We start from the raw sequence: 24840 nt of genomic DNA on the forward strand, positions 1-24840 counted from the left end.
GAGTAAGTTGTTGGCGCGGCTGGGGAGATGGGGTCATTGCGGGGTCAGTGTTTACTCCATCTCCAGCACATTCTGTTTTTATTAAGTTCCGATTCCCAGCGGCTCCAGGGTTTTGTTTTCTCAGAGTTTGGGTGATTCTGGTTTTAAGAGGATGGGGCTGAGGGATTACCTCCAGGGTCAGTCCGGGGAGCGGGCACAGGGTCAGGGGTGGGGTTACTGGCGGTGAGGGTCTGGGGTAGGGGGCTGAGGGTTTGGAGTGTGGGGGTGTTGGGGGCGTGGTCAGGGTATGGGGGGTGTTGGGGGCGTGGTCAGGGTATGGGGGGTGTTGGGGGCGTGGTCAGGGTGTGGGGGTGTTGGGGGCGTGGTCAGGGTATGGGGGGTGTTGGGGGCGTGGTCAGGGTGTGGGGGTGTTGGGGGCGTGGTCAGGGTGTGGGGGTGTTGGGGGCGTGGTCAGGGTATGGGGGGTGTTGGGGGCGTGGTCAGGGTGTGGGGGTGTTGGGGGCGTGGTCAGGGTATGGGGGGTGTTGGGGGCGTGGTCAGGGTGTGGGGGTGTTGGGGGCGTGGTCAGGGTGTGGGGGTGTTGGGGGCGTGGTCAGGGTGTGGGGGTGTTGGGGGCGTGGTCAGGGTGTGGGGGTGTTGGGGGCGTGGTCAGGGTATGGGGGGTGTTGGGGGCGTGGTCAGGGTGTGGGGGTGTTGGGGGCGTGGTCAGGGTATGGGGGGTGTTGGGGGCGTGGTCAGGGTGTGGGGGTGTTGGGGGCGTGGTCAGGGTGTGGGGGTGTTGGGGGCGTGGTCAGGGTATGGGGGGTGTTGGGGGCGTGGTCAGGGTGTGGGGGTGTTGGGGGCGTGGTCAGGGTGTGGGGGTGTTGGGGGAGAGGGGATAGAAAGCGTTTGGATCGGGTCGGGTAGGAGGCGGCCAGGTTTGCTCTGGGTTGTGTTATCACCTTATGTGGTGTTGAGTTTGTGCTGAGTCACAGGGTTTTATAACAAGGAGAGAGGACCTTCAGCCTGTCATTTCTGTACTGATCATCCAAACCCCATTTATTGTCATGCCATTTTCCAGCACTTTAGCTAAAGCCTTGTGTGTGCCCTGTTTAATGACCCCTCTACTAAGAAGTTGATCCTTATCTACTGTGTCAATAGATTGCCCCTCCCTCAGCCTTCTCTGCTCTAAGGAAAACAATCCATGCTTCACTAACCTCTTCATCACTGAATTGCTCCAGTGTAGGTAACCTACTCCTGATTCTCCTCTGCACCATCTCTAGTGCAGTTGCATTCTTCCTATTGTGTGGCAGCCAAAACATCTCTCTCAATTCCAGCTGTGGTCTAACTAGTGCCACATACAGTTCATCAAAACCACCTTGCTTTTGCATTCAGTACCTTGACTAATAAAGACAAGTATCCAATTCAACCATGCTACCAAGCTGTCCTGCTGCTAAATAATTTTTTGTCTTGTTAGTCCTCCCAAAAAGCATCACTCCACACTTTTCAGGAATTAAGTCCATTTACCACTGTTCAGTCTATTTCATAGAGCCACAGAGATGCACAGCACGGAAACAGACCCTTCGGTCCAACACGTCCATGCCGACCAGATATCCCAACCCAATCTAGTCCCACCTGGCCCATATCCCTCCAAACCCTTCCTATTCATATACCCATCCAAATGCCTTTAAAATGTTGCACTTGTACCAGCCTCCACCACATTCTCTGGGAGCTCATTCCATACACGTACCATCCTCTGCATGAAAATGTTGCCCTTGGGTCTTTTTTATATCTTTTCCCCTCTCACCCTAAACTGATGCCCTCTAGTCCTGGACTTTCCTATCCCAGCGAAAAGGCTTTACCTATTTATCCTATCCATGCCCCTCATGAATATATAAACCTCGATAAGGTCACCCTTCAGCCTCCGATGCTCCAGGCAAAACAGCCCTAGCCTATTCAACCTCTTCCCTATAGCTGAAATGCTCAAACTCTGGCAACATCCTTAAATCTTTTCTGAACCCTGTCATATTTCACAACATCCTTCTGATAGGAAGGAGACCAGAATTACACACAATATTCCAACAGGGCCTAACCAATGCCCTGTACAGCCACAACATGACCTCCCAACTCCTGTACTCAATACTCTGACCAATAAAGGAAAGCATACCAAACGCCTTCTTCACTGACCTATCTACCTGTGACTCTACTTGCAAGGAGCTGTGAACCTGCACTGCAAGGTCTTTGTTTAGCAGCACTTCCCCAGGATCTTACCATTAAGTGCATAAGTCCTGCTAAGATTTGCTTTCCCAAAATGCAGCACCTTGTCTGACTGGCCTATCTATGTCATCCTGAAGTCTGAGACTTTTTGTCTTTGCTATTTACAACACCACCACTATTTTTTTTGTCATCTGAGAACTTACTGGTAAACCTACATTCATGTCTAGGTCATTAATGTACACAACAAACAGCAAAGGATGCAGCACGAAACACTGTGGTATACCACTAGACACAGGCTCCCAGTTGCGAAGCATCCTTCAATCATCACCCCTCTATTCCTGCCACACCAGTGATGGATCCAATTAGCCAAATTGCCCTGGATCCCATGAGTTCTTAGCTTCTTGCCAGTGTCTCTCATATTAAAAGCCTTAATGAAGTCCACGTGGATGAGACTTTATAAAGCTCTGGTTAGGCCCCATTTGGAGTACTGTGTCCAGTTTTGGTCCCCACACCTCAGGAAGGACATACTGGCACTGGAGCGTGTCCAACGGAGATTCACACGGATGATCCCTGGAATGGTAGGTCTAACATATGAGGAACGGCTGAGGATCCTGGGATTGTATTTATTGGAGTTTAGAAGATTAAGGGGAGGTCTAATAGAAACTTACAAGATAATACATGGCTTGGAAAGGGTGGACGCTAGGAAATTGTTTCCGTTAGGTGAGGAGACTAGGACCCGTGGACACAGCCTTGGAATTAGAGGGGGTAAATTCAGAACAGAAATGCGGAGACATTTCTTCAGCCAGAGAGTAGTGGGCCTGTGGAATTCATTGCCACAGAGTGCAGTGGAGGCTGGGACGCTAAATGTCTTCAAGGCAGAGATTGATAAATTCTTGATGTCACAAGGAATTAAGGGCTACGGGGAGAATGCAGGTAGGTGGATTGAAATGCCCATCAGCCATGATTAAATGGCAGAGTGGACTAGATGGGCCGAATGGCCTTACTTCCGCTCCTATGTCTTATGGTCCTGGTTGTCCACTTGGATTCTAGCATCTGGAGTTTTGCTTTTGTCTCTGGCACTCCTGTGGCCAGAGAGGATTTGAAAATTAATGTCAGAGCAGTTGCAGTTTCCTCCCTTGTTTCCCACAGCAGCTTCAGAAACATATCATCTGGGTCTGGGGATTCATTCACTTTCAAACCTGCCAAAATCACTAATCTCTCCTCCCTCTCAATGATAATTTATTCAGATATGATGGCCCTTCTCCCTGATTTCTGGATCTACATCATCCTTTTCTACAGTGAATACAGATGTAAAGTACTAATTAAAAACCTCAATTATGTCTTATAGCCTCCACACACAGATTGCCACTTTGGTCTCTAAAGGGCCCAGCCTTGATTATATTAGTCCCTAATATACTTACAAAATACACTTGGAGTTTTCTTAATGTTATCAGTGTATTTTCTGGCCCTTCTTTGCTCTCTTAATTTTTTTAAACAACCCCTTGTCCTTTCTGTTCTGTGGCTACTGCTGTTTTGAGCCTTCACTGTCTACCACAAGCTTCCTCATTTTTTCTTATTCAATGCTGTACGTTCCTTGCCATTCCAGGCCAATTGGGAATTATTGGTTCCCCCGTATCTCCACCTTTTGTAGGAATGTGGTGGCCCTGCATATTCGCAGTTCTCCTGTTGAATGACTCCCATTGCTCTGCTGTGGGTCTTTCTGCAAGATACTGCTCAGTCCACTTTGGCCAGATCCTGTCTTATTAAAATCAGCCTTTCCTCAATTTAGAACCATTATTTCTTTGTCTTTATTCATAATTACCTTAAATCACATCAAGTTATGATCCTTGTCACCAGAATGCTCCCCCACTGACACATCTGTTACTTGCCTGGATTCTTTACCAAAAATTAGGTTCAGCACCATTCCCCCTCTTGTAGGACTTTCTATGAACTGGCTTAAAAAAAGCTTTCCTGGATACAGTTCTGCCCCCTTTAAGTCTTTAACACTGTCTATCCCAGTTAATACTGGGAAAGTTGAAATATCTTACTTTTATAGCCCTATTAATTTTACACATAAGATTTACCTAAAAACCTCTCTTTATATCCCTTTCTAACTGGGGGTTTTTAAATTTCATCCCCACAAATGTGATTGCCCCCTTATATTGTTTTTAAATTCTACTGATGTGGCTTCAGTGGAGGAATCTTCTAAGATATCATCCCTCCTTACTGCTGTAATTGACTCCTTGATCAATATTGAACACCACCTCCATAATGCTGCACCCCTCCCTGTCTTGCCTAAAAATTCTAAACCCTGGAATATTGAGCTCCCAGTCCTGTCCCTCCCTCAACCATATCACCATGACTACAATGATATCACATCCCTTGTGTTAATCAGCACCCTCCACTCCTCTCCCTTCCTTACAAGACTCCTTGCACTAAAATAAATTCCTTCCAGCCTTGCCATGATCCCTTGTGACTTGACTCTGTCCTGGAGAAAGTGAGGTCTGCAGATGCTGGAGATCAAAGTTGAAACTTTATTGCTGGAACAGCACAGCAGGTCAGGCAGCATCCAGGGAACAGGAACTCCCATTAGTCCAAGAACTCCCCACCTACGTTCGTGACACCACCCACTCCCTCCACCTCCTCCAGGATTTCCGCTTCCCCGGTCCCCAACGCCTCATCTTCACCATGGACATCCAGTCTCTGTACACCTCCATCCCCCATCACGAAGGACTCAAAGCACTCCGCTTCTTCCTTTCCCGCCGTACCACCCAGTACCCTTCCACCGACACCCTCCTTCGACTGACCGAACTGGTCCTCACCCTGAACAACTTTTCTTTCCAATCCTCCCACTTTCTCCAAACAAAAGGAGTAGCCATGGGCACCCGCATGGGCCCCAGCTATGCCTGCCTCTTCGTAGGGTATGTGGAACAATCCATCTTCCGCAACTACACTGGCCCCACCTCCCATCTTTTCCTTCGCTACATTGATGACTGTATCGGCGCTACCTCGTGCTCCCACGAGGAGGTTGAACAGTTCATCCACTACACTAACACCTTCCACCCCGACCTCAAATTCACCTGGACAGTCTCGGACTCCTCCCTCCCCTTCCTAGACCTTTCTGTTTCTATCTCAGGCGACCGAATCAACACGGACATCTACTACAAACCAACCGACTCCCACAGCTACCTGGACTACACCTCCTCCCATCCTGCCCCCTGTAAAAACGCCATCCCATTCTCCCAATTCCTTCGTCTCCGCCGCATCTGCTCCCAGGAGGACCAGTTCAAAATACGTACAACACAGATGGCCTCCTTCTTCAAGGACCGCAATTTCCTCCCCGACGTGGTCGACGGTGCCCTCCACCGCATCTCCTCCACTTCCCGCTCCTCCGCCCTTGAGCCCCGCCCCTCCAACCGCCACCAGGACAGAACCCCACTGGTCCTCACCTACCACCCCACCAATCTCCATGTACAGCGCATCATCCGCCGTCACTTCCGCCACCTCCAAACGGACCCCAGCACCAAGGATATATTTCCCTCCCCTCCCCTATCAGCTTTCCGTAGAGACCACCGTGGGCGGCACGGTGGCACAGTGGTTAGCACTGCTGCCTCACAGCGCCAGAGACCCGGGTTCAATTCCCGCCTCAGGTGACTGACTGTGTGGAGTTTGCACGTTCTCCCCGTGTCTGTGTGGGTTTCCTCCGGGTGCTCCGGTTTCCTCCCACAGTCACAAAGATGTGCAGGGTCAGGTGAATTGGCCATACTAAATTGCCCGTAGTGTTAGGTAAAGGGTAAATGTAGGGGTATGGGTGGGTTTCGCTTCGGCGGATCGGTGTGGACTTGTTGGGCCAAAGGGCCTGTTTCTACACTGTAATCTAATCTAATCTAAAAAACCACTCCCTCCGCGACTCCCTTGTCAGATCCACACCCCCCACCGACCCAACCTCCACTCCCGGCACCTTCCCTTGCAACCGCAGGAGGTGCAACACTTGCGCCCACACCTCCCCCCTCACCTCCCTCCAAGGCCCCAAAGGAAACTTCCATATCCGCCACAGATTCACCTGCACCTCCACCCACATCATCTACTGCATCCGCTGCAGCCGGTGTGGCCTCCTCTATATTGGGGAGACAGGCCGCCTACTTGCGGAGCGATTCAGAGAGCACCTCTGGGCCACCCGGACGAACCAACCCAACCACCCTGTAGCACAGCATTTCAACTCCCCCTCCCACTCCACCGAGGATATGCAGGTCATTGGACTCATCCACCGCCAAACCACAACAACGCGACGGTCGGAGGAGGAGCGTCTTATCTTCCGACTGGGAACCCTCCAACCACAGGGGATGAACTTGGACTTCACCAGTTTCTTCATCTCCCCTCCCCCCACCTTGTCTCAGCCGAATCCCTCCAGCCCGGCACCGCCTTCCTGACCTGCAGTCTTCTTCTTGACCTCTCCGCCTCCATCCTACTCCGACCTATCACCCTCACCTTGACCTCTTTCCACCTATCACATTTCCAACGCCCCTCCTCCAAGTCCCTCCTCCCTACCTTTTATCTTCTCCTGCTGAACACTCTCTGCTCATTCCTGAAGAAGGGCCTGTGCCCGAAACGTCGAATCTCCTGTTCCCTGGATGCTGCCTGACCTGCTGTGCTGTTCCAGCAATAAAGTTTCAACTTGACTCTGTCCTGCCTTCTGAATGTGCTTGCTGCTTCTGTTATATGTGACTGTGCAGCAACCCCCACTATCTCCATTCCATATCCCATTCCCCTGTCAAATTGCTTTAAACCCCACTAACCTGCACTAACAAGATGCCGCGCCCCCCCTCCCCCAACCCATGTTTCGGTGCCACCATTGGATCTGTACATGTCCCTTATTTCCCAGAAACAAAACCAGTGATCCAGGAATCTAAAGCACTCCTTCCTGCTGCAACTCTTCAGCCATGCAGTAATCCTTTATATTTGTCTATTCTGATACTCATTAGCCCACAGCACTGGGACTAATGCAGAGATTAAATCCCTAAAGGTCCTGCTTTTTAATCTGCTACCTAGATCCCTAAATCCCACATTTTTTTTAAGCTATGTTGTTGCCCTAATGTGAACTATAATCTCTGGCTGTTTGCTCTGTCCCCTCCACAATGATCTGCAGCCATTCAGTGACGTTCTGGGCCCGGCCCTAGGAAAGTAATACACTGTCCTGGAATCACATCTGCTGCCATAGGAACACTGGGGGGTCCTACCTGCGCCAACTGTGCTGTGACTGCACTCTCACTGTTAAAGCGCGCACAATCTTTTCCTGAGTGAGATGTTCTCTAGGGCTTTCCTGTCTACATACTTGCTTCCTTTTTTACCCATGATGATCACCCATTCCCTTCTGATTACACTTTCTTAACCTGTGGCATGACCATGCTCTTCACATAACTCCGAGCCTCATGGGTGCACTGCTGTGCCTTCAACTGACACTCCAGCTAATTAAACCTGCAGCACTTCCTGCAGAAACGGTCATCCAGGCTGCTGGCAGTGTCAAAGATTTTCCACATACTGCAGTCCGTGCAACAGCCAGGACTGAGCTCCCCTGCGTTGTCTTAGTCTTAAACTTATTTCAGTTACATTAGCTTTACTCTCCTTCCTTTATCCTAAATTAGCTTATTTATATTTCTTTACCATATTGGCATTGGCTCTCGGTTGTTTCTAGTGGCCCTTCTTTCAAAAACAAATTACACTTTTCCAATTTATAACAATTTACAGACAACAGTGTAACCTCATGGTAGATGGTCTGACAGATGCTTTATCTCTGGGGGAAATGGGACATTGAGGTTGTAAAGAGACTGGTTTAACTTGAGACTGTTGCCAGAACATTTACAAGGATGTTGTCAGGACTCAAGGGTCTGAGTTATAGGTAGAGGTTGGACAAGCTAGGGCTTTTGTTTTCTTTAGAGCGTAGGATACTGAGAGGGGATCTTAAATAAGTGTATAAGATCGTGAGAGGCATGGATAAAATGGGGAGAAAGTGAGGTCTGCAGATGCTGGATCACAAAGTTGAAACTTTATTGCTGGAACAGCACAGCAGGTCAGGCAGCATCCAGGGAACAGGAGATTCGACGTTTCGGGCACAGGCCCTTCTTCAGGATAAAATGAACACACTTAGTCTTTCTCCGAGGGTTGGGGAATCGAGGACTAGACAGCATCAGTTTAAGGTTAGAGGGGAAAGAATAAAAGGGAACTGAGGGGTAACTTATTTACACAGTGGGTGGTATGCATATGAGATGAGCTGCCAGTAGAAGTGGTTGAGGCAGGTACATTAACAGTATTTAAAAGGCATTTGGACAATTATATGGATAGGAAGGGTTTAGAAGGATATGGGCCAAGGGCAGGGAAATGGGGTTAGCATGGATGGGGTCGGCCTGGACCCATTTGGGCCAAAAGGCTTGTCTCTGTGCCGTAGGGCTGTATGACCAAGGGACGGATTTTGGAGCAGGAACTGAAATTTGGTTCCAGTCTTCCTAAGGTTTATTAAGAGGTAATTTCAGCTCTTTGGGTTGTGGATGCTCCATAAGCAACCTGCTGATTTGGAGCTGGTGGAAGGAGGTGATTATCTCGAGCAGAGTAGGGTTAGTGTCTGTTTGAAAACCAACACTCCACCTTTGACAAAGTTCTTGAGGGACTGTGTGTAGCTGATAAACAGGAAGGGTCAAGGATGCATCCCAAGGGCCATCATTGGTAATGGTGAGAAAGAGCACAAAAAGAAGTAATTGCAAGACATTCTGTGGCTACAATTAAACTGGACCTGAGTGAGAGCAGTCCCTGCCAGTTGGACAACAGTGGAGAGGTGTTGGAGGAGGATGGTGTTGTCAATCCTGTCGAAGGCAGATGGGTCGAGAAAGATGAGGAGAGAAAGTTTACTCTGTCGCAGTTGCGCAGAATGTCATTAGTGACTTTAAGAGCTGCATTCCTACTGCTGTGGAGCAGTTTAAATGTGAAATTCTGGGAACCACCACCCCCCCCCCCCCCCAAAAAACCTTGTGTATTCTGATTCCCTGTTCCACCGAATTCAGATATGTCAATCCATGTGATTCCAGTGTTATTAATATTAATCCTTAACTTCTTCAACTCTAGGTTGGACTTGCAGTTGCTTCAGAACCAACCTGCACAAAGGAAGGGCGTTTAAACAATAGCCTGATCACTACAAGGCCAAGCATAAAGCAACACAGAATAAGTACAGAGAATGGAGCAAAATACAGGGGCAGTGAACAGAGAAATAAATGGGAAGGAAAAAAAGAGACTCTTTGACATTTTGGTGCTCTCATTGTTGAGGACCAACTGTACTGAAAGGGTGCTTGAAACAGGATTTGGTGACATGTTCTCCTAAATCTCCATTTGTTGGCAATGTCAAGGTGATGTGTGGCCTTGATTTGAGAATAATCAATTGGGTTCTGTTTGTAGTTTAGGTGCAGCAGTTTATGGTGAGCTAGATCCTGGGAGATGTTTATCTCGTTCTAACAGTAAAGAGATCCTAGTAAATATAGAAGCCACAAGGTGCATAAAAATAAAACACTCAATTGTGTGCAGTAACATGGAGGACTACTAGCAAAATGTTGCATAACCTGGGTCAGTCTGAGCAGTGACAGGAGCACCAACACAGTGAACCCGTGGGTGAACAGCAGAATAAATACCTGAGGAGTGGGGTCAGTCAGAGTGACCCTGGGGGTGAACACAGGATAAATACCTGAGGAACGGGTTCAGTTTGGGGAGAGATAAAATACTTGTAGTCTGCTAGGAATGGGGGGGGTGAGAGAACTAAGTTTGGTGATGAGTTGGTAAGGTTGTGTAAGCTGTTCCTACATTATTGTCTGTAGGTGATAAAGTTGATTTAGTCAATAAGATTCTCAAAGGCACTAGAACCTGACCCAGTGGAATACTCCACAGTGGAAAATCAGGGACACTTGCAGTGTTCACAGTGACTTTGTATACGTGAAATGTGTTCAGCTGCAGTTCCTGATTTGCCACATGAAGTACCTGGAGTTACGGATGGACTCACGATGGAACATCCATGAGGCTAGAATAGTCGTGGATAGCTTGTTTAGTGAGCTGGTCACGCCACCAGTAAGGACTCCACAGAAAGATAAGTGTGGGCAGGCAGTGCAGAAGTCCCCGTGGCCATTTCCCTCCTTAACAGGTATACTGGAGATGGGAGGGTTTCGAGGGGGAATCTCAAGGGCAAGCAGCCAGGTCAGTGGTAGCACAACTGGCACTATTGTACAGCAAGTGGTAGTGATGGGGATTGTACAGTCAGGGGCATAGATAGTTATTTCTGTGCCTGCAAATGAGACTTCAGAATGAACCCAGGGTCAAGGATGTCTCTGAACAGGCACAGGATATTTCAAAGAGGGAGGGTAAGCAGAGGGAGTTGTGGCCCATATGCTATAGACTTGGCAGACAGAGATGAGATTCTGCAAAGGGAGTTCAGGGAGGAAGTTGAAAAGTAGGAGATGCCACCTGTAAGCGCTTGGCCCATATCCCTCCAAACCCTTCCTATTCATATACTCATCCAAATGCCTTTTACGTATTGTAATTGTGCCAGCCTCGTCCACCACATCTGGCAGCTCATTCCATACATGCACCACCTTCTGTCTGAAAAAGCTGTCTCTTAGGTCCTTCTAAATCTTCCCCTTTCACCCTAAACCTATGCCTTCTAATTCTGGACTCCCCCAACCCAGGGAAAAAAGCTAGTCTATTTACTTTATCCATGCCCCTCATGATTTTATAAACCTCCTGACACTCTGAAGACAGCCCCTGCCCATCCAGCCTCTCAGAATAGCTCAAACCCTCCAACCCTGGCAGCATCCTTGCTGACAATTCCAGCTTTTAATCGGACTGTCTGGAAACTATGCCGAGCTGAACTGAAGAAACTAGACACAACACCTCCAAGCTAATTTCTGAAAATGAATCTGCAGTGAGCTGGAACGTGTTGCTTGTCATTCACAGTGCTGTCTCCAGAGGATTGCCATGTGAGTAAAGATAGTGGCAATTCAAACAGGCAGTTCGTAGAGTATTAGAACAGTACAGCATCGGGACCAGGCCCTTTGGCCCGCAATATCTGTGCTGACCATGATGCTATTCTAAACTAATCCCGCCTGTATCCTCTGTCCTCTGCCTATTCATGTCTCTGTCTAAATGCCACTTAAATATTGCTACTTTATCTGCTTTACCACCTTCCCTGGCAGCATGTTGCAGGCATTTACCACCCTCTGTGTTTAAAACAAAACTTCCATCGCTCACCTCCTTCTCACCTCGAACCAATGCCCCCCCCCTAGTATTTGGCATTTCCATCCTGTGAAATAGACTCTTCTCGGCCTTTTGGCTAAGATCATGTGTAGTTCTGTTCTTGTCAGTTTTAATATCCGAATATCCACCCTATCCATCTCTCATAGTTTTATAGACTTCCTTTTGATTGGAATCTCAAAGGGCTGAGGCTGGAAAAAACAGCAGAACAATTAAGTTTCCAGAAATTTGACCCTTGGCCATTTCTCTCTGAACTAACTCTCATAACCACCTTTAAAAACTCCTTCATAAACATGGCTTTGATTTCAGTTTTTGGTCACATCTCTGACAGTGGTTCAATATTCATTCTTTCATCCCTTTTACTCCAACTTTGCCTTGTGCCTTGGAACGTTTTCTATCCTAAAGGAACTATATCAATGCAAGTCATTGGGCAATGTGGAAAGAATACTATTCCACATCTGGCTGTTCTGCGCTATATCTGGGAGTGTCAATGTTTCAGAAAAATGCAGCCATTTAAATTTCAGTGAGTCCCATCTTTAATCTCAATAACTGGCATGGGCACTGTCCAATCCTCTGAGCCATGGGAAGGAGCCTAAGTCCTGGAGCAATAGCCAGCACCAAGGTGTTAGCCAATGTTGCAGGTGAGAATGTTATTCTCTTGCTGTGGAATGGCTACAGTCTGAAGGTTACCTAGATTATGACTGCCTGACTTCCGAACCTGAATGCACTCTGATAGTTGCATGACGCACCAAGTACTCTGTGTAACTGGAGTTGGTAAAATTAATTAGACTGAGTGGATTGGGAGGAAAGTGCAATTCTCACAGTGGGAGCAGTGTACAGTTTGAGTGTGGAATGGGTAAATGTGATATCACCCTGAAATTAATACAGAAATATTCGGTCCTAGGACTCACTGACACACACACTGCTGCTTCATATTCGTAATGTCTACCACTGCACGTTTTGATGCTCAATCATTTCTAAATGAGTAGACAATAGGTGCAGGAGTAGGCCATTCTGCCGTTCGAGCCTGCACCACTATTCAATATGATCATGGCTGATCATCCTCAATCAGTATCCTGTTCCTGCCTAATCTCCATAACCCTTGATTCCACATCCTTGAGAGGTCTATCCACTCTTTCTTAAATGAATCCAGAGACTGGGCCTCCACTGCCCTCTGGGGCAGAGCATTCCACACAGCCACCACTCTCTGGGTGAAGAAGTTACTCCTCATCTCTGTCCTAAATGGTCTACCCCGTACTTTTAAGCTGCATCCTCTGGTTCGGGACTCGCCCATCAGCGGAAACATGTTTCCTGCTGCCAGAGTGTCCGATCCTTTAATAATCTTATATGTCTCAATCATATCCCCTCTCAGTCTTCTAAACTCAAGGGTATTCAAGTCCAGTCGCGTAAGGTAGTCCCGCCATTCCAGGAATTGACCTCGTGAACCTACGCTGCACTCCCTCAATAGCCAGAATGTCTTTCCTCAAATTTGGAGACCAGAACTGCACACAGTACTCCAGGTGTGGTCTCACCAGGGCCCTGTACAGCTGCAGAAGAACCTCTTTGCTTCTATACTCAATCCCTCTTGTTCTGAAGGCCAGCATGCTATTAGCCATCTTCACTACCTGCTGTACCTGCATGCTTACCTTCATTGACTGGTGTACAAGAACACCCAGATCTCTTTGTACTGCCCCTTTACCTAAATTGATTCCATTTAGGTGTAATCTGCCTTCCTGTTCTTGTCACCAAAGTGGATAACCATACATTTATCCACATTAAACTGCATCTGCCATGCATCTGACCACTCACCCAACCTGTCCAGGTCACCCTGTAATCTTCTAACATCCTCCTCACATTTCACCCTGCCACCCAGCTTAGTATCATCAGCAAATTTGCTAATGTTATTACTAATACCATCTTCTATATCATTAATATATATTGTAAAAAGCTGCGGTCCCAGCACTGATCCCTGCGGTACCCCACTGGTCACTGCCTGCCATTCCGAAATGGAGCCGTTTATCACTACTCTTTGTTTCCTATCAGCCAACCAACTTTCAATCCAAGTTAGTACTTTGCCCCCAATACCATGAGCCCTAATTTTGCTCACTAACCTCCTATGTGGGACTTTATCAAAAGCTTTCTGAAAGTCCAGGTACACAACATCTACTGGATCTCCCTCGTCCATCTTCAGAGTTACATCCCCAAAAAAACTCCAGAAGATTAGTCAAGCATGATTTCCCCTTCATAAATCCATGCTGACTCTGACCCAGCCTGTTACTACTATCCAGATGTGTCGTAATTTCATCCTTTATAATAGACTCCAGCATCTTTCCCACCACTGAGGTCAGACTAGCTGGTCTATAATTTCCTGCTTTCTCTCTCCCACCTTTCTTAAAAAGTGGTATAACATTAGCCACCCTCCAATCCGCAGGAACTGATCCCGAATCTATTGAACTCTGGAAAATAAATCACCAACGCATCCACGATTTCTCGAGCCACCTCCTTCAGTAACCTGGGATATAGACCATCAGGCCCTGGGGACTTATCAATCTTCAGACCTAACAGTCTCTCCAACACCAATTCTGGCAAATATAAATTCCCTTAAGTTCAGGTCCTTCAGCCACTGTTACCTCAGGGAGATTGCTTGTGTCTTCCCCAGTGAACACAGATCTGAAGTACCAATTCAATTCTTCTGCCATTTTTGTTCCCCATAATATATTCCCCTGTTTCTGTCTTCAAATGGTTAGTCTTAACCATTTTTTTGCCTTTCACATACCTAAAAAAGCTTTCACTATCCTCCTTTATATTTTTGGCTAGTTTTACCTTTGTACCTCATTTTTTCTCTGCTTATTTCCTTCTTAGTAATCCTCTGTTGTTCTTTAAAAGCTTCCCAGTCCTCCATTTTCCCACTTTGGAAAGAGTTTAAGGTGAGAGAAGAAAGCTTTAAAAGGGACCTAAGGGGCAATCTTTTCACGCAGAGTGTGGTGCTTTTACAGAATGAGCTGCCAGAAGAAGTGGTGGAGGAGGCTGGTGCAATTACAACATTTAAAAGACATCTGGTTAGGTGTATGAATAGGAAGGTTTAAAGGGATTTGGGCCAAAAGTTGGTGAACAGGACTAGACTATTGTAGGATATCAGGTCGACATCGGCGAATTGGACCAAAGGATCTGTGTCTGTGCTGTACATCTATTCATACATGGGATGTCAGGATGATGAGTGGCATGGAGAGGAACTTGCAGGTGGCAGTGTTCCCATGTATCTGCAGCCTTTGTCCTTCTAGATGGAGGTGGTCATGGCTTTCGTAAGTACTGTGTAAGGAACCTTGATGAATTTCTCAAGTGCATTTTGTAGATGGTACATACTTATGGTGGAGACAGTGAATGTTTGTGGAGGTGATGCCAATCAAGTGGGCTGCTTTGCCCTGGATGTCAAGCTGCTTGAGTGTTGTTGGAGCTGCACCCATCGAGGGCAAGTGGGGAGTATTCCATCACACTCCTGACTTGTGCTTTGTGGATGGTGGACAGGTTTCGTGGAATCAGGAGTTGTTACTCGTTGCAGTATCTTAGTCGGTTAAAGTTGGGGATATTCATGGAGCTTACTTCTCCAGTGATTTATGTATTTGTCTGCCAGCATTCACAGCTGGATGTCAGACTGAACTTAAATTTGATCTGTTGGTTATGGAATCGCTTAGATTCGTCTATCACTTGCTGTCTGGTAGTTTCCCCAGCTTCACACCTCGTTTATGGATTCATCTGCTACCACATACCTTCCAGCAGCATCCATTGAACCAGCGCCAATCCCCTGGCTTGAAGGTAGTTGCAGAGTGAAGGATATGCTGGACAATGAGATTGCTTTACTGCTGAGAGCCCACAGCACCTCATGGCTGCCCAGTCTTGAGTTGCTAGATCTGATTTAAACAGAAAATACTGCCAATGCACAGCAGGAAAAGCAGAGCCTGGAGGGAGAGAAACATTCATTAGAAAAGTTATTAACTTGACAAGTTTGGATGAGAGGTTATGAACTTGAAATGTTAAGACACCCACATGCACGCACACACCCCCAACAGATCTCCAGCATCTGCCACAGTTTGATTGTCTGTTTTGCAGTCACTGTGTTTGTTAATGTTGCATCCTGCACTGTCACTGGTAAGCTTATGTACACTCACTGTGATTCATAATCATATCTTCAAGTTCTAGAATTGACTGCTTTTGGAACTCTGTGGTTGATAATCCAGTAAACAGATATTCAAACTGTTTTCCTTTGAGAGATTTGAAGTATGTTTGAGCAGCAAGTGTAAGCTGGTAATATTCCTATAACTTTATTGTTTGTGTTCCATGTCTCTGTTTGTGAAAACATTTTGATGGTAAAAACCATAAAATTAAATTACTTCAAAAAATTGGTTCAACTTACTGTAAACAAGTTGCTTAGAAGTTCTAAAATACCATAGCAGCAAATCTTACATTTGTACAAGAAGGATGGATTGCACCTGAATTGTAAGAGAACTAATACACTGGCAGGGAGATCTGCTAGAGCTGCTTGGGAGGATTGAAACTAGTAAGGTGGGGTGGGTTTGGTGGAGGGAAGGGCGAGTGCAGAGAAATAGTGAGGAAAGTGATTAGTCTGAGACTGCTACAGTTGGGAAAGGGAGCAAGTCAAACAGTCAGGCAGCAACAAAGCAGAGAACAAGGTAGGACTGATAAATTAAACTATTTCCATGCAAGAGGCCCAACAGGGAAGGCAGATGTACTCCGGGCGTGATTAAGAACATGGGACTGGGATATCATAGCAATTACAGAAACGTGGCTCAGGGATGGACAGGACTGGCAGCTTAATGTTCCAGGATACAATTGCTACAGGAAGGACAGAAAGGGAGGCAAGAGAGAAGGGGAAGTGGCATTTTTGATAAGGGATAGCATTACAGCTGTGCTGAGGGAGGATATATCTAGGAATACATCCAGGGAAGTATTCAGAAATAAGAAAAGAATGAGCACCTTATTGGGTTTGTATTATAGACCACAGAATAGTCAGCAGGAAACTGAGAAACTAATTTGTAAGGAGATTTCAGTTATCTGTAACAATAATAGGGTGGTTATGGTAGGGGATTTTAACTTTCCAAACATAGACTGGGACTGCCATAGTGTTAAGGCTTTAGATGGAGAGGAATTCATTAAGTGTGTACAAGACAATTTTCTGTATGTGGATGTACCTACTAGAGAAGGTGCAAAACTTGACTGACTCTTGGGAAATAAGGCAGGACAGGTGACTGAGGTGTTAGTGGGAGAGCACTTTGGGGCCAGTGACCATAATTCTATTAGTTTTTAAAATAGTGATGGAAAAAGATAGACCAGATCTAAAAGTTGAAGTTCTAAATTGGAGAAAGGCTAATTTTGATGGTGTTAGGCAAGAACTTTTAAAAACTGATTGGAGGCAGATGTTCGCAGGTAAAGGGACAGTTGGAAAATGTGAAACCTTCAGAGATGAGATAACAAGAATCCAGAGAAAGTATATTCCTGTCGGGGTGAAAGGAAAGGCTGGTAGATATCAGGAATGCTGGATGGCTAGAGAAGTTGAGGCTTTGGTTAAGAAAAAGAAGGAATCCTATGTCAGGTATAGACAGGATAGATCGAGTGAATCCTTAGAACAGTATAAAGGAGTAGGAGTATACTTAAGGGGGAAATCAGGAGGGCAAAGAGCAGACATGAAGAGTTAAGGAGAATCCAAAGGGTTTTTACAAATGCAATAAGGACAAAAGGGTAACTAGGGAGAGATCAGATCAGCAAAGTGGCCTTTTGTGTGGAGCTGCAGGAGATGGGGGACATAGTAAATGAGTCTTGCATAATGGAAAAGGGCATGGAAGATATAGAATGTGGAGGTGTAGATAGTGACATCTTGAAAAATGTCTAGATGACAGTGGAGTTATATGTCTTGAAACGCGTAAAAGTGGATAAATCCCAAGGCCTGATCAGGTGAACCCTAGAACTCTGTGAAGCTAGGGAAGTGATTGCTGGGCCCTTTGTTGAGATATTTGGATTATTGGTAGTCACAGGTGAGGTGTTGGAAGACTGGAGGTTGGTTAATGTGGTGCCACTGTTTAAGAAAGGTGGTAAGGACAAGCCAGGGAATTATAGACCAGTGAGCCTGACAACGGTGGTGGGCAAGTGGTGGGAATCCTGAGGGACAGGATTTACATGTATTTGGAAAGGCAGGGACTGATTAGAAATAGTAATCATGGCTTTGTGTATGGCAAATCATGTTTCACTAACTTGATTGAGTTTTTTGAAGAAATAATGAAGAGGATTCATGAGCGCAGACCGGTGGACGTGATATTTATGGACTTCAGTAAGGCATTCGACAAGGTTCCTCATGAGAGATTGTCTAGCAAGGTTAGATCTCATGGAATACTGGGGGAACTAGCCATTTGGATACAGAACTGGCTCAAAGGTAGAAGACAGAGGGTGGTGGCGGAGGGTTGATTTTCAAACTGGAGGCCTGTGACCAGTGGAGTGCTGCAAGGATTGGTGCTGGGTCCTCTACTTTTTGTCATTTATATAAATGATTTGAATGTGAGCATAAGAGGTATAGTTAGTAAGTTTGCAGATGACACCAAAATTGGAGGTGTAGTGGACAGCAAAGTGGGTTACCTCAGATTACAACAGGATCTGGACCAGATGGGCCAATGGACTGAGAAGTGGCAAATGGAGTTTAATTTAGATAAATGTGTGGTGCTGCATTTTGGGAAAGCAAATCTTAGCAGGACTTATACACCTTAATGGTAAGGTCCTAGGGAGTGTTGCTGAACAAAGAGACCTTGGAGTGCAGGTTCATAGCTCCTTGAAAGTAGAGTCGGCCTAACGCCAATTCAGGGACCAGCCAACCTCAGAGCTATGGCCTCAACAGCTACGCTCAGCCCTGGGCAGGGGGTTTGAAACACCGTCCGGGTATCTGTCAAGAAGGTGGAGGAGCGTACACCAGTCGATCGGACGGTGTTCGTCAAGAAGGTGTTGTTCGAGTGCTGTGGATTCGCCGCAGCAGACGTGTACTGCCTGCAGGATTTCCCTGGGGCAGGCTACTTCGACATCACCTTCAGGAGGTGAAGCAATGTGAGCAGCTCCTGAAGGTCTTCAAAGAAAAGGAAGGGGAGCCGCTGTTCTCCATCTTGTCGGTGGTCCCGTTGTGTGTGCTTCCTGCACAGAGGAGCCGGGTTGTTACAATCCACATGTACAACCCCTACGTGCCAGCAACTGATGTCCTGACATTCCTGGGAAGATATGTGCAGGTCGAGGGTCAAAGCACCGATGTGGTTGACCCTTTCGGGATCTGGACCAGCAAACGACAGGTCAAGGTAACCCTGAGGGTGGATGCCAGCAGGAATATTCTCCACCCACCCTCCAGCTTTGCTATCGGAGGGAGCAGAGGGTACCTGACTTATGCAGGGCAGCCAAAAGTGTGCCAAACCTGTGGGAGGTCAGGCCACATGGCGGCGGACTGCAAGGTCACGATCTGTCAGAATTGCAAGAAGGAGGGCCACCCGACCAAAGAGTGCAAGGAGGAAAAGAACTGCAATCTGTGTGGGGAGGCGGGCCACGTGTACAGGGCCTGCCCAAGACGAGGGGCCGCCACCTACACGCAGATGGCCGGAGGCGGGCCACAAAAGGACGGCAAGGCACCGCAAACCGGCAAGGGAATGGTGTCAGGGGTCATGCAACAGGAAGGACAGGCCGGAGCAGAGCAGATGACAGCTACCGGAGAGGTACAGCTGCCGAGCGAAGCTCCGACAGGACAGGAGGAGGAGGCGGAGAAGGGAAAGAAGGAGGCAGAGGAATGGACCGTGGTGCAAAAGAGGAAGAGGAAAACCCACCCGGTCACCAAGACCTCCCAGAAAAAGGGGAAAAGGCAGCTGCAGGTGGAAGACACGGACAGCTCTTCGGAGGGTGAGGACGGACGTAAGGAGGGTCGTCACCAAAAGAAGAGGCAGAGCGCTGCGAGGAGAAAGGAGAGCAGCAACTGCCAACCAAGGGACGAGCCTCCTGAGGAAATGGGAAACCACCACCCCCCACCAGGTGAAAGCCAGGAGGGTCCCACCGCCCCATAGCTCCAGGTCACTGGGAGCAGCGACCCTCTGACAGCCCCGCTGTCAGATATAGAAACCGACAGCGTGGACCCTGGTCTCGGCCCGATGACACCGAAGCGGGCAAATGGGCCGAGTGAGGAACTGGACAGCTACCTCAGCCCAGCGAGGGTCCAGCAGTTTGCGTACTGCACGGGGATGCAGACAGCTATCCCAGAGGGGCAGGACCAGCGACAATCGGACATGGGTAACCTTACAACCTGTTAACAAAATGGGGTTTAAAATTGCAACTATTAATGTGCGCAGCATAAAATCTGCTGCACGATGTGTTTCAACAATGGCCTTCCTGGCCAACGTGAAAGCTGATGTCCTGTTTCTGCAGGAGTGTGGGATACCACACCTCAGCAGTTACAGGAGATGGTCGAGCTTGTGGGCCCATGGGCCGTCAGTGTGGGCGGGCGCCTCCTCGTTGCTGATGTGACCTACAGAAACACTCCCGTGAGACTAATCAATGTGTACGCCCCAGCGGGTAAGAGGGAACGGTTGGCCGTCCTGCAACAGCTTCCACTGTTGCTGGCTACATCCAGGCCGGTCATTCTGGCCGGAGACTTCAACTGCATCATTGATGCAGATGGACGATCCGGCGGGGGGGACAGTAAACTGGACGCCACGTCCAGAGCCCTGATGGACACGGTCAAAGACGCCAAGCTGCACGACGTCTTCAGCACCCCTGCAGACGGAGCGCAGCGTAGATACACCTGGTCACGGGCAGACGGGTCTATCCGCTCAAGGATAGATTACCTGTTTGTGTCCCGAATGCTCTCGGTCAGATCCACCGCCGTCAAGCCGGTGTTCTTCTCTGACCACTGCCTCCTGCTGGCCGACTGTCACCTACAGGACGAGCAGCGGGCTGGTAAGGGAACGTGGAAACTGAACTCAAGCTGTTGACCCCGGGAAACATCGAGGAGCTCAAGAGGGATTACGCAGGTTGGAGAACCGTGAAGCCCCTCTTCGAGTCTCCAGCGGACTGGTGGGAAACAGTAAAAGGGAACATCAAGAGGTTCTTCATCCTCAAAGGTGTTCAGGAGGTGAGAGAGAGACGGGGAAAACTGTCCCAGCTCCAGGAAAGTATGCAGAATCTGCTCCTGCTGCAGACGATGGGGGTGGATATCACGGAGGACCTCAAGGAGGTGAAGGGCCAGCAAGCCTCGCTCTTTGCCTCGGAGGCCTCCAAGATAATCTTCCGGTCCAGGGTCCGCTCGGTGGAGCAGGACGAGGCGTGCTCACGTTTCTTCTTCCAGAAGGTGCACAAAGAGAGCTCCGTGCTCAGCAGCCTGAAGGAAGAAGATGGCTCGCTAACGTCATCTCAGGCTGACATCATGAGGATCAGCAAATCCTTCTATGCCAGTCTGTATGACTCGAAGCCAACTGACAACGCGGCCTCCAAGTCGTTCCTGTCCTCTATCACGGAGGTCCTAGACGACGGAACATGAGAGAGGCTGGACCAGCCGCTATCTCTGGATGAGCTGACCAAGGCCCTCAAGTCCTTCGAAAAGAATAAAACTCCCGGAAGCGACGGCTTACCAGTCGAGCTCTATTCTGCTCTTTGGGACTTGATTGGTTGGGACCTGCTGGAGGTGTATGTCAGTATGCTTCGGACAGGTACCATGAGTGAATCCATGAGGAAAGGCATCATCACCCTCATCTACAAGCAGAAGGGGGAGAGGGAAGAAATTAGAAATTGGAGACCGATCTCACTGTTAAACACAGACTACAAAATCTTGTCAAAGGTCATCGCCAACTGGGTCAGGTCTGCTCTGGGATCGGTGATTCACCCTGACCAATCCTGTGCTGTACCAGGCAGGAAGATCGCTGAGAGTCTCGCACTCCTCAGAGATACGATCGCCTACGTGCAGGACAGGGGGGTGGACACCTGCCTCATCAGCCTGGACCAGGAGAAAGTCTTTGACAGGATATCGCATACATATATGTGGGATGTCCTCTCCAAGATGGGCTTCGGGGAGGGAATCGCTAATTGGATCAGACTGCTCTACACCAACATTGTCAGTGCAGTTTCAATCAATGGGTGGGAATCAGATAGCTTCCCAGTCAGATCTGGAGTCAGGCAGGGCTGCCCTCTCTCTCCTGCCTTGTTTGTGTGTTGCATAGAGCCATTTGCCGAGTCCATCAAGAAGGATGCGAGCCTGAGAGGGGTGACTATTCCTGGCAGCGGGGGTCTGCAGGTTAAGGCCTCCCTGTACATGGATGACGCGCCGTTTTCTGCTCGGATCCGCTGTCCGTGCACAGACTCATGTGCATCTGTGACCAGTTCGAACGGGCCTCGGGGGCCAAGGTAAACCGAGGCAAGAGCGAAGCCATGCTTTTCGGGAACTGGGCCGACCAATCTTCTATCCCCTTCACCGTCAGGACTGACCACCTGAAGGTGCTGGGTATTTGGTTCGGGGGGGCTGGGGCGTGCACCAAGACCTGGGAGGAGCGGATCAGGAAGGTGAGACAGAAACTGGGCAGATGGGAGCAACGGTCGCTCTCCATCGCGGGTAAGAACCTGGTCATCAGGTGTGAGGTACTCTCAGTATTGTTATACGTGGCACAGGTCTGGCCTATCCCCAGAACCTGTGCCGCCGCAGTCACCCGGGCCATCTTCCACTTCGTGTGGAGATCAAAGATGGACCGGGTCCGAAGAGATGTAATGTACAAAGACCGGTGCAATGGGGGAAAAAACACACCCAATGCAACCCTCACCCTGATGGCCACCTTTGTGTGTGGCTGCATCAAGCTGGGCGTGGATCCCCGGTACGCAAACACCAAGTGTCACTACGTACTGAGGTTCTACCTGTCCCCGGTGTTGCGAAGGATGGGCCTGGCCTTGCTGCCGCGGAACGCTCCGAGTAGTTGGACCGTTCCGTACCATCTGTCCTTCGTGGAGAAATTTATGAAGAAAAACACCTTTGACCACAAGTCCATCAGGAAGTGGTCAGCACGTAGTGTCCTTGAGACCCTTCGGGAAAAGGAGAGGGCGGATCCTATCGAGCGGTTCCCTGAGCAGACTGTCAAAGTCATTTGGCAGAATGCCTCATCGCCAGAACTTTCCAACAAGCACCAAGACATGGCTTGGCTGGTGGTGAGAAGGGCTCTGCCTGTGAGATCATTTATGCACGCCCGGACTCTCTGCCGCACCGCAAGCTGCCCTTGAAGCGGCTGTGGGGGGGACGAGACTGTCACACACCTCCTTCTGGAATGTGCCCATGCAGAGGAAGTCTGGAGAGGAATGCAGTGGTGTTTGTAGAGCAGTGGTGCTCTACAGCCTGTTCCCCGGGACGCACACAGAGACGAACATCAACTGTGCCTGGAGGATCATCAACTCGGTGAAGGACGCTCTCTGGGTGGTCCGAAACCTGTTGATCTTCCAGCTGAAGGAGTTGACCCCGACTGAGTGTTGCAGACTGGCACATTCCAAGGTCCAGGACTACGTGTTGAGGGACGCGCTGAAGCTTGGGGCAGCTGCCGCCAAGGCGCGGTTGGGAAAGACCACCGTCTAACATCTGCCTGCCTAAGAAGAACAGGGGCCCCTCGCAGTCATTTGGGCTCTGCTGGCGCCTCAGCTCAGTGTAATCGCACCAACCTGTGAATAGAAATGATCACTCTGTTTCGATACGCAAAGAAATGGAATGTTTACAGAATGATGACATGTCCAATTGTATAGATTAAATATATATGAATAAAGTATATTTTTGAAATAAAAAAAAAGACCTTGGAGTGCAGGTTCATAGCTCCTTGAAAGTAGAGTCGCAGGGAATGAGGATAGTGAAGACGACGTTTGATGTGCTTCTTTATTGGTCAGAGCATTGAGTATAGGTCATGTGGCTGTGCAGGACAATAGTTAGGCCACTTTTGAAATATCGCGTGTAATTCTGGTGGTCTTCCTATTGAAGGATGTTGTGAAACTTGAGAGGGTTCAGCAAAGATTTACAAGGATGTTGCCAGGGTTGGAGGATTTGAGCTATAGGGAGAGATTGAATAGGCTAGGGCTGTTTTCCCTGGAGCATTGGAGGCTGAAGGGTGACCTCATAAAGGTTTATCAAATCATGAGAGGCATGAATAAGATAGACAGACATGGTCTTTTCCCTGGGTTGGGGAAGTCCAGAACTAGAGGGCAGAGGTTCAGGGTGAGAGGGGCAAGATATAAAAGGGACCTAAGGGGTAACTTTTTCACAGAGGATGGTACGGGTATGGAATGAGCTGCCAGAAGAAGTGGTAGAGGCTGGTACAACTACAACATTTAAAAGACAACTAGCTGGGTACATTAGTATGAAGGGTTTAGAGGGATATGGGCGAAGTGCTAGCAAATGGGACTAGATTAAGTTAGGAAATCTGGTTGACATGGACAAGTTGAAACGAAGGGTCTGTTTCCATGCTGTACATCTCTACGACTCTATGAAAGTGTATTCAGTGCTTCAAATGAACTTTGTTTTGCCTGAGGAAGTGATTAGCCAACAGCCTAATTGGAGTGTTCGGGTGATTTGTTGGAAGTGATGCATCTTGACAGGATTGAGGAGAGGAGTGTCAGCTCATTGGCACAGTTCAAAGTGAGTGTCTTGGGCAAAGGTCTATCGGGGAATGCTGTTAAAACCAGTGATTCCATGTTAATAAAAAGACAGAGTATGACAATAAGAAAGGAGAAAGTGAGGTCTGCAGATGCTGGAGATCAGAGCTGAAAATGTGTTGCTGGAACAGTGCAGGTCAGGCAGCATCCAAGGAACAGGAGAATCTACGTTTCGGGCATAAGCCTGAAGAAGGGCTTATGCCCGAAATGTCGATTCTCCTGTTCCCTGGATGCTGCCTGACCTGCACTGTTCCAGCAACACATTTTCAGCTATGACAACAAGAAAGTTTGCTAAGCCTTTATAAACACAAGTCATACTCACCTGGAGTATTCTGTTCCTCCCTGGTTATCACAGTCGAAGGTATGTCATGAGCTTTGAGAAGCTGCTGATGCAATTTACAGAAATTGTCCTCGGGATGAAGAACTTCAACTCAATGAGGAGACTTGAGAAGCTGGGATTCTTCTGCTTAGAGCAGGGAAGGTGAATTTCACAGAAGTGTTCAGAATTATGAAGGTCTTTTTTAACCAAGGAAATAAGTAGGGTAGAAATTGTTCTAATGATATAAGGGTCAGAGATTTTTGGAAATTAACAGCCAGATTTGAAATGAGAAGTTTATTTTCATGTAAGTAGGCACGGAGACTCAATGGTTAGCTGCTTCAGTGCCACGGACC

The 24840-nt window shown here is 48.2% G+C and overlaps 1 protein-coding gene and 1 pseudogene across 1 annotated transcript in view; both read left to right on the forward strand.

Moving 5' to 3' along the window:
- The first annotated feature begins 1925 nt into the window (after positions 1–1925).
- The window catches only part of sqor (sulfide quinone oxidoreductase), a 47298-nt gene continuing 24383 nt past the window's right edge, over positions 1926–24840 (forward strand). The window contains exon 1 of the mRNA XM_043674560.2: positions 1926–2774. The gene's annotated coding sequence lies outside the window, so the exon portion shown is untranslated. The remainder of the gene's footprint in view (positions 2775–24840) is intronic.
- On the forward strand, positions 11535–11703 carry LOC122539606 (U2 spliceosomal RNA; annotated as a pseudogene).

This window comes from Chiloscyllium plagiosum, unplaced genomic scaffold (genome assembly GCF_037043375.1).
Source record: "Chiloscyllium plagiosum isolate Xiang-an unplaced genomic scaffold, Cpla_swu_hap1 HiC_scaffold_39, whole genome shotgun sequence".
In the NCBI taxonomy this organism is placed as follows: domain Eukaryota; kingdom Metazoa; phylum Chordata; class Chondrichthyes; order Orectolobiformes; family Hemiscylliidae; genus Chiloscyllium; species Chiloscyllium plagiosum.